At 43.3% G+C, this 10,298-nt stretch overlaps 1 non-coding gene across 1 annotated transcript; it reads right to left on the bottom strand.

The window, feature by feature from the left end:
* Nucleotides 1-245: 245 nt before the first annotated feature.
* Nucleotides 246-359, bottom strand: LOC140285038 (U5 spliceosomal RNA). The gene has a single exon (XR_011910240.1). It is a non-coding gene; the product is annotated as a U5 spliceosomal RNA (small nuclear RNA).
* Between the last annotated feature and the right edge of the window lie 9,939 nt (nucleotides 360-10,298).

The raw sequence follows: 10,298 nt of genomic DNA, 5'->3' as shown, positions 1-10,298 counted from the left end.
GAATTAATTTTATTGCAAAATCCGAAATCGTGAAGAACTCGTGAAAGTAAGCTTATTCTCGGATTCCTGAAACTTTAGATTTGCTCTTTCTTTTACTGCAAAGTACAACGTTGTTTTTTTTGTTTAAATCTTTCTAGACATGGTAATTAAGAAGGACAAAGCAGTCGCAACAAGTAAGGCGACTCTACTCAGAGAAGTCACTCTGCACAGTAACAAGATTTCTTTTGCACAGACAGAAAGGGCTTCACCCGCAAAGGTAAAGCCTGCCAAAAATAGAAACAACTCTTTAGTGCTGCTCTCCACTGAAGTCTTTAGTAAAAGGCGAAAGACTTGTACGTTATGAAGAGAAACCAGAGTACGATTATCCGTCACTGCGGGAGCAGGGCATCAGGCTAGTTGGCATAGCCACCTTCCCCATGGTGAGCTTTGCTTCCCCCCCCCCTTGCTCCTCGGCTGACCAAGGAGGAACTACTCGATGGCTGCAACACCTGAAAGAGATATTGATGCGAGACCCGATCAAAAGCTTTTTCAAAGTCTAAATTTAAGATGACAAGCCGGGTGTTTCTGTCTCTAGCGTAATCAATGATGTCTCGAATCAGTACGAGGCTGTCGGTGAGTTGTCTCCCTGAGATGGCACAAGCCTGGTCTGGGTGAATTACCTCCTCTAAAACAGAGGACATCCGTGTCGCTAAAACCTTGCTAAAAAGTTTACAGTCAAAGTTTAAAAGTGTGATGGGCCTCCAATTCTTTAGGTCAGTCTTATCATTTTTTTAAAAAAGTAGAGTCACTATTCCCACTCTAAAACTGTCAGGCAGTCGGTCGAGTTTTTCAAAATCTTTAAAAACATCTAAAATGTCTGATGATAAAAGGTCCCAAAAGGTCAGATAGAATTCTGCAGGAAGCCCGTCTAAACCCAGAGCTCGACTTCTCTTAAAACCTGTTAGGCATTTTTTCTAACTCTAAAGCAGTAAAATCCTGTGTCAAGTGTGCATGCTCTTTTACGGTTTTGTCAACGAATTTTAAAATTTCTGCCGATGTTTCCAAGTGCACTGGTTTCTCTTTGTACATGTTACTATAAAAGGTATGTACAGTTTCAATCATCTCTTGTGTGGATTTTGTTAAAAACCCATCTTCTCTTTTTAGATTTTGAATACACTCCTTTTTATTTATAACTTTCTTAATAAAGTACCGTGTGCATTTTTCACCTTCCTCAATTTCCTGCTCCCTGCTTCTTACAAAAATTCCTTTACTCTTTATTTCTGCTAAAACTGACATTTCCTTTTTGACATGTTTGATTTCTTCATTAAAGTCTATGCCACACTGATTTAGTTTAAAGTAGCGCTGTAAGCGTTTCTGTAGTCCCATCATACATCTATTTTCTCTTTCCTTTTTTTACGTTTACCTTGCTGTTTAAAAAAAGTCTGGGTCGTTTCCTTCACCATTTCCCACGATTGTGCATGTGTTTCGTAGAGGTCTTGAAAGGTCTGCCACTCTTTATAACATTCCCTGTACTGACTGACTATGATTTCATCCTCCAACAGGGAACAGTTGAGTTTCCACAGACCACTTCCTACCGTCACACCAGAAGGGGGGGAAAGGGTGCAGGAGAGCATAAGGTGGTCTGAAAAGAAAACAGGAGTTAATCTAACATCAGTGGGTGGGCAATCTCTAGTAAAGAAATAATCAATGCGAGAGGCTCTGGTGCCATCATGACTAAACCAGGTGAAGCCCTCCTCTCTGGGATGCATGGTTTTAAAACAGTCAGTAAGCTTAAAATCCCTGCATATGCCCTGAAGTAAAATCGAAGTCCAAATAGAAATCCACTTTAAAATCTCCCCCTGCTCTTTTTCTATCTTTCCTGCTCAAGATACAGTTAAAATCCCCTCCTACAACTAAAGGTACTTGCCCTAGCATGTAAAGCTGTATATCTTCTAAAAGGTCATACCTGTAATTTTTTCCATTGAAACCATAAATATTTAAGAGGTTAAAGTCTTGCCCCATAAAATTCAAGTGTGCTAAAAGTGCCCGTCCGCCACTGTGCTACCTTTCACCAGAACATGCGGATTTTTAATTAGAATGGCCACACCATCATTTTTATTTTGATTTGAGCCACTCCATATCGATAAATGGGGCCACATTTCCTCCCATTGTCTATGGTTTTTTGAAAAAGGTAGTCCACATTCTTGTATTAAAAACACATCTGATTTTATGGAGACTAAGAAGGATAAAATACTCTGGGCTCTTGTCTTTGATTTCACACTTCTCACATTTAGTGTTGAGAAGGTGAGAACCATTAAAAGGATAAAGGAAAGTAGGTATGTCATTTTCGTTTTTCTAAGTTATCAAAACAAATTACACACTCAGGTTATTTCTTGGGAAACTAGCTCTTCCTTAATTTCTTTAGGTGAAAAGTGAGTAGGGTGATCTATATTTCCTTTTCGGACTCTCGGTGTTGGCCTCTGACGCAATGTTGCATTTAACTTTGAGTCCCTGGGTGTTGATTGCAGAGCTAAAGTTAAAAAGGAGACCTCATTTGGTGAGTCGGAGGGGAAGACTCTAGGTTCTTCCACTGAAGAACTGTCTGAAAGGGACCTAACCCTTCCCCTCTTCTCTGATACCACTGGGGAATCGGAGGACAACTCAGATGCCGTCCTCTTCGGCTGTTGACCTTCGGGGAGGTGAGTATCTTCACTACACTCACCTGTCTGCTCTTCCTCCTCATTTAGCGTAGCTCCACCCTCTGCCTGTGAATTCTCACAGACTTCAGCACTGAGTGGTGAGGCCTCTACAGGCCCCTCCCCTTTATGTTCCTCACTTCCAATCCAAGCTTTTGGCGGGAAGTTTGAATTTATTGGGTCAACCTCTTTGTTCACCAACTGCCACCTCTGGTCCTTCTCTTTGTTGGCTTGACTGTGACTTTACCGTCTTTAATTTCTTGGCAAAAGATTTAGGGCAATCTCTGAAGAGGTGATTTAATTCTACACAGAGCTTACATTTGTTCGGAGTTGTTCGGCTACAAGAAGGTGTGAAAGTCCGACCATGGTTTGTAGAAAGCGGGTAAGAAAAGGTTCGAAAGTCCGAATATATACCATCAAAAGTGGAAGCGAAGGTGTTCGGCTGCAAGGTGTGAACGTCCAACCAAAGTTTGTAAAAAGCAGTTAAGAAAAGTTTCGAATATCCAACCAAACATAATCAAAAGCGGGAGCAGAGTGTCACAACACCTGTGACACAGAGTGTGACGCAGAGTGTTCGGCTCCAAGGTTTGAATGTCCGACCATAGTTTGTAAAAGGTGGGTAAGAAAAGGTTCAAATGCCCGAACATATACCATCAAAAGAGGGAGCGGAGGTGTTCCGCTGTAAGAAGGTGTGAATGTCCGACCATAGTTGGTAAAAAGCGGGTAAGAAAAGGTTAAAATACCCGACTGTACACAAACAAAAGAGGGAGCGGAGATTTTCAGCTACAAGAAGGTTTGAAAGTCCGATCATGGTTTGTAAAAAGCGGGTAAGAAAAGGTTCGTATGCCCGAATATACACCATCAAAAGCGGAAGCGGAGGTGTTCGGCTTCAAGAATACGTGAACGTCCGACTAAAGTTTGTAAAAAGCAGTTAAAAAGTTCGAATATCCAACCAAACATAATCATTAGCGGGAGCAGAGCTGTTCGACTGCAAGTAGGTGTGAATGTCAGATCATAATTTGCAAAAAGCTGATGAGAAAGGGGGAGAATGCCCGACTACACACCATCAAATGTGGGAGCGGAAGTTTTCGGCTGTGAGTAGGTGTGAATGTCCCACCATAATTTCTGAAAAATGTGTTAGAAAAGACTAGAATGCCGAACAATACATCATCAAAAGCGGGAGAGGTGGTGTTCGGCTGCAAGTAGGTGTGAACGTCCAGCCATAATTACTCACAAACGGGTAAGAAAAGGTAGTATTGCCAGACCATACATGATCAAAACAGGGAGCGGAGGTGGTTCAGCTGCAAGGTGTGAATGTCTGACTAAAGTTTGTAAAAAGCGGGTATGACAAGGTGCGAATGCCCGACAATGTATGATCAAAAGAGGGAGCGGAGGTTTTCGGCTGCAAGGTCTAAATGTTCAACCATAATTTGTAAAAACTGGGGAAGATAAGGCTCGAAAGCCCGACTATACACCATCAAAAGCAGGAGCGGAGGTGTTCAGCTGCAAGCATGTCTGCATGTCCACCAATAATGACTGAAAAATGGGTAAGAAAAGGTGCGAATGCCCAACCATACATCATCAAAAGCAGCAGTGGATGTGTTCCGCTATAAGAAGGTTTGAATGTCCGACCATAGTCTGCAAAAGGCGGGTAAGAAGAGGTTCGAATGCCCGAACATACACCATCAAAAGAGGGAGCGGAGATGTTCTGCTGTAAGAAGGTGTGAATGTCCGACCATAGTTGGTAAAAAGCGGGTAAGAAAAGGTGAAAATACCCGACTGTACACAATCAAAAGAGGGAGCGGAGTTGTTTAGCAACAAAGTGTGAAAGTCCGACCATGGTTTGTAAAAAGCAGGTAAGAAAAGGTTTGTATGCCGGAATATACACCATGAAAAGCGGAAGCGGAGGTGTTCGGCTGCAAGAAGGTGTGAACGTCCGACCAAAGTTTGTAAAAAGCAGTTAAGAAAAGTTTCGACTATCGAACCAAACATAATCAAAAGCGGGAGCAGAGCTGTTCGACTGCAAGTAGGTGTGAATGTCAGTTCATAATTTGCAAAAAGCTGATGAGAAAGGGGGAGAATGCCCGACTATACACCATCAAATGTGGGAGCGGAAGTTTTCGGCTGTGAGTAGGTGTGAATGTCCCACCATAATTGCTGAAAAATGTGTTAGAAAAGACTAGAATGCCGAACAATACATCATCAAAAGCGGGAGAGGTGGTGTTCGGCTGCAAGTAGGTGTGAACGTCCAGCCATAATTACTCACAAACGGGTAAGAAAAGGTAGTATTGCCAGACCATACATGATCAAAACAGGGAGCGGAGGTGGTTCAGCTGCAAGGTGTGAATGTCTGACTAAAGTTTGTAAAAAGCGTGTAAGACAAGGTGCGAATGCCCGACAATGTATGATCAAAAGAGGGAGCGGAGGTTTTCGGCTGCAAGGTCTGAATGTCCAACCATAATTTGTAAAAACTGGGGAAGATAAGGCTCGAAAGACCGACTATACACCATCAAAAGCGGGAGCGGAGGTGTTCAGCTGCAAGCATGTCTGCATGTCCACCAATAATGACTGAAAAATGGGTAAGAAAAGGTGCGAATGCCCAACCATACATCATCAAAAGCAGCAGTGGATGTGTTCCGCTATAAGAAGGTTTGAATGTCCGACCATAGTCTGCAAAAGGCGGGTAAGAAGAGGTTCGAATGCCCGAACATACACCATCAAAAGAGGGAGCGGAGGTGTTCTGCTGTAAGAAGGTGTGAATGTCCGACCATAGTTGGTAAAAAGCGGGTAAGAAAAGGTGAAAATACCCGACTGTACACAATCAAAACAGGGAGCGGAGTTGTTTAGCAACAAAGTGTGAAAGTCCGACCATGGTTTGTAGTAAGCAGGTAAGAAAAGGTTTGTATGCCGGAATATACACCATGAAAAGCGGAAGCGGAGGTGTTCGGCTGCAAGAAGGTGTGAACGTCCGACCAAAGTTTGTAAAAAACAGTTAAGAAAAGTTTCGAATATCGAACCAAACATAATCAAAAGCGGGAACAGAGCTATTCGATTGCAAGTAGGTGTGAATGTCAGTTCATAATTTGCAAAAAGCTGATGAGAAAGGGGGAGAATGCCCGACTATACACCATCAAATGCGGGAGCGGAGATGTTCGGCTGTGAGTAGGTGTGAATCTCCAACTATAATTGCTGAAAAATATGTTAGAAAAGGTAAGAATGCCGGTCCATACATCATCAAAAGCCGGAGAGGTGGTGTTCAGCTGCACGTAGGTGTGAATGTCCAGCCATAATTACTCACAAACGGGTAAGAAAAGGTAGTATTGCCAGACCATACATGATCAAAACAGGGAGCGGAGGTGGTTCAGCTGCAAGAAGGTGCGAATGTCCACCCATAATTACTGGAAAATGGGTAAGAAAAGGTGAGAATGCCCAACCATACATCATCAAAAGCAAGAGTGGATGTGTTCTGCTACAAGAAGGTTTGAATGTCCGACCATAGTTTGTAAAAAGCGGGTAAGAAAAGGTTCGAATGCCTAAACATACACCATCAAAAGAGGGAGCAGAGGTGTTCCGCTGTGAGAAGGTGTGAATGTCCGACCATAATTGGTAAAAAGCAGGTAAGAAAAGGTGAAAATACCAGATTGTATACAATCAATAGCGGGAGCGGAGTTGTTCGGCTACAAGAAGGTGTGAAAGTCCGACCATGGTTTGTAGAAAGCGGGTAAGAAAAGGTTCGAAAGTCCGAATATATACCATCAAAAGTGGAAGCGAAGGTGTTCGGCTGCAAGAAGGTGTGAACGTCCAACCAAAGTTTGTAAAAAGCAGTTAAGAAAAGTTTCGAATATCCAACCAAACATAATCAAAAGCGGGAGCAGAGCTGTTCGACTGCAAGTAGGTGTGAATGTCAGATCATAATTTGCAAAAGCTGATGAGAAAGGGGGAGAATGCCCGACTATACACCATCAAATGTGGGAGCGGAAGTTTTCGGCTGTGAGTAGGTGTGAATGTCCCACCATAATTGCTGAAAAATGTGTTAGAAAAGACTAGAATGCCGAACAATACATCATCAAAAGCGGGAGAGGTGGTGTTCGGCTGCAAGTAGGTGTGAACGTCCAGCCATAATTACTCACAAACGGGTAAGAAAAGGTAGTATTGCCAGACCATACATGATCAAAACAGGGAGTGGAGGTGGTTCAGCTGCAAGGTGTGAATATCTGACTAAAGTTTGTAAAAAGCGGGTAAGACAAGGTGCGAATGCCTGACAATGTATGATCAAAAGAGGGAGCGGAGGTTTTCGGCTGCAAGGTCTGAATGTCCAAACATAATTAGTAAAAACCGGGGAAGAAATGGCTCGAAAGCCCGACTATACACCATCAAAAGCAGGAGTGGAGGTGTTCAGCTGCAAGAATGTCTGCATGTCCACCAATAATGACTGAAAAATGGGTAAGAAAAGGTGCGAATGCCCAACCATACATCATCAAAAGCAGCAGTGGATGTGTTCCGCTATAAGAAGATTTGAATGTCCAACTATAGTTTGTAAAAGGCGGGTAAGAAGAGGTTCGAATGCCCGAACATACACCATCAAAAGAGGGAGCGGAGGTGTTCTGCTGTAAGAAGGTGTGAATGTCCGACCATAGTTGGTAAAAAGCGGGTAAGAAAAGGTGAAAATACCCGACTGTACACAATCCAATGAGGGAGCGGAGTTGTTTAGCAACAAAGTGTGAAAGTCCGACCATGGTTTGTAAAAAGCAGGTAAGAAAAGGTTTGTATGCCGGAATATACACCATGAAAAGCGGAAGCGGAGGTGTTCGGCTGCAAGAAGGTGTGAACGTCCAACCAAAGTTTGTAAAAAGCAGTTAAGAAAAGTTTCGAATATCCAACCAAACATAATCAAAAGCGGGAGCAGAGCTGTTCGACTGCAAGTAGGTGTGAATGTCAGATCATAATTTGCAAAAAGCTGATGAGAAAGGGGGAGAATGCCCGACTATACACCATCAAATGTGGGAGCGGAAGTTTTCAGCTGTGAGTAGGTGTGAATGTCCCACCATAATTGCTGAAAAATGTGTTAGAAAAGACTAGAATGCCGAACAATACATCATCAAAAGCGGGAGAGGTGTTGTTCGGCTGCAAGTAGGTGTGAACGTCCAGCCATAATTACTCACAAACGGGTAAGAAAAGGTAGTATTGCCAGACCATACATGATCAAAACAGGGAGCGGAGGTGGTTCAGCTGCAAGGTGTGAATGTCTGACTAAAGTTTGTAAAAAGCGGGTATGACAAGGTGCGAATGCCCGACAATGTATGATCAAAAGAGGGAGCGGAGGTTTTCGGCTGCAAGGTCTGAATGTCCAACCATAATTTGTAAAAACCGTGGAAGAAAAAGCTCGAAAGCCCGACAACACACCATCAAAAGCGGGAGCGGAGGTGTTCAGCTGCAAGAATGTCTGCATGTCCACCAATAATGACTGAAAAATGGGTAAGAAAAGGTGCGAATGCCCAACCATACATCATCAAAAGCAGCAGTGGATGTGTTCCGCTATAAGAAGGTTTGAATGTCCGACTATAGTTTGTAAAAGGCGGGTAAGAAGAGGTTCGAATGCCCGAACATACACCATCAAAAGAGGGAGCGGAGGTGTTCTGCTGTAAGAAGGTGTGAATGTCCGACCATAGTTGGTAAAAAGCGGGTAAGAAAAGGTGAAAATACCCGACTGTACACAATCAAAAGAGGGAGCGGAGTTGTTTAGCAACAAAGTGTGAAAGTCCGACCATGGTTTGTAAAAAGCAGGTAAGAAAAGGTTTGTATGCCGGAATATACACCATGAAAAGCGGAAGCGGAGGTGTTCGGCTGCAAGAAGGTGTGAACGTCCGACCAAAGTTTTTAAAAAGCAATTAAGAAAAGGTTCGAATATCCAACCAAACATAATCAAAAGCGGGAGCAGAGCTGTTCGACTGCAAGTAGGTGTGAATGTCAGTTCATAATTTGCAAAAAGATGATGAGAAAGGGGGAGAATGCCCGACTATACACCATCAAATGCAGGAGCGGAGATGTTCGGCTGTGTGTAGGTGTGAATCTCCAACCATAATTGCTGAAAAATGTGTTAGAAAAGGTAAGAATGCCGGTCCATACATCATCAAAAGCCGGAGAGGTGGTGTTCGGCTTCAAGTAGGTGTGAATGTACAGCCATAATTACTCACAAACGGGTAAGAAAAGGTAGTATTGCCAGACCATACATGATCAAAACAGGGAGCGGAGGTGGTTCAGCTGCAAGAAGGTGTGAATGTCCGACTAAAGTTTGTAAAAAGCGGGTAAGACAAGGTGCGGATGCCCGACAATGTATGATCAAAAGAGGGAGCGGAGGTTTTCGGCTAAAAGAAGGTCTGAATGTCCACCCATAATTCTTGAAAAATGGGTAAAAAAAGGGTGCGAATGCCCAACCATACATCATCAAAAGCAGGAGTGGATGTGTTCGGCTACAAGAAGATTTGAATGTCGATCAATAATTGCTTTAAAACATGAAAGAAAATTTTCGAATATCAAACCGCACATGATCATAAGCGGGAGAGGAGGTGTTCAGCTGCAAGAAGGTGTGAATGTCCACCCATAATTACTGAAAAATGGGTAAGAAAAGGTGCGAATGCCCAACCATACATCATCAAAAGAGGGAGCGGAGGTGTTCGGCTACAAGAAGGTTTGAATGTCCGACCATAGTTTGTAAAAAGCGGGTAAGAAAAGGTTTTAATGCCCGAACATACACCATCAAAAGAGGGAGCGGAGGTGTTCCGCTGTAAGAAGGTGTGAATGTCCGACCATAGTTGGTAAAAAGCGGGTAAGAAAAGGTTAAAATACCAGATTGTACACAATCAATAGCGGGAGCGGAGTTGTTCGGCTACAAGAAGGTGTGAAAGTCCGACCATGGTTTGTAGAAAGCGGGTAAGAAAAGGTTCGAAAGTCCGAATATATACCATCAAAAGTGGAAGCGAAGGTGTTCGGCTGCAAGAAGGTGTGAACGTCCAACCAAAGTTTGTAAAAAGCAGTTAAGAAAAGTTTAGAATATCCAACCAAACATAATCAACAGCGGGAGCAGAGCTGTTCGACTGCAAGTAGGTGTGAATGTCAGATCATAATTTGCAAAAAGCTGATGAGAAAGGGGGAGAATGCCCAACTATACACCATCAAATGTGGGAGCGGAAGTTTTCGGCTGTGAGTAGGTGTGAATGTCCCACCATAATTTCTGAAAAATGTGTTAGAAAAGACTAGAATGCCGAACAATACATCATCAAAAGCGGGAGAGGTGGTGTTCGGCTGCAAGTAGTTGTGAACGTCCAGCCATAATTACTCACAAACGGGTAAGAAAAGGTAGTATTGCCAGACCATACATGATCAAAACAGGGAGCGGAGGTGGTTCAGCTGCAAGGTGTGAATGTCTGACTAAAGTTTGTAAAAAGCGGGTATGACAAGGTGCGAATGCCCGACAATGTATGATCAAAAGAAGGAGCGGAGGTTTTCGGCTGCAAGGTCTGAATGTCCAACCATAATTTGTAAAAACCGGGGAAGAAAAGGCTCGAAAGCCCGACTATACACCATCAAAAGCAGGAGCGGAGGTGTTCAGCTGCAAGAAGGTCT

This window comes from Leuresthes tenuis, unplaced genomic scaffold, assembly GCF_036924035.1.
Source record: "Leuresthes tenuis unplaced genomic scaffold, fLeuTen1.0.hap1 SCAF_24, whole genome shotgun sequence".
Lineage (NCBI taxonomy): Eukaryota > Metazoa > Chordata > Actinopteri > Atheriniformes > Atherinopsidae > Leuresthes > Leuresthes tenuis.
This window is presented reverse-complemented; position numbering and strand designations above follow the sequence as displayed.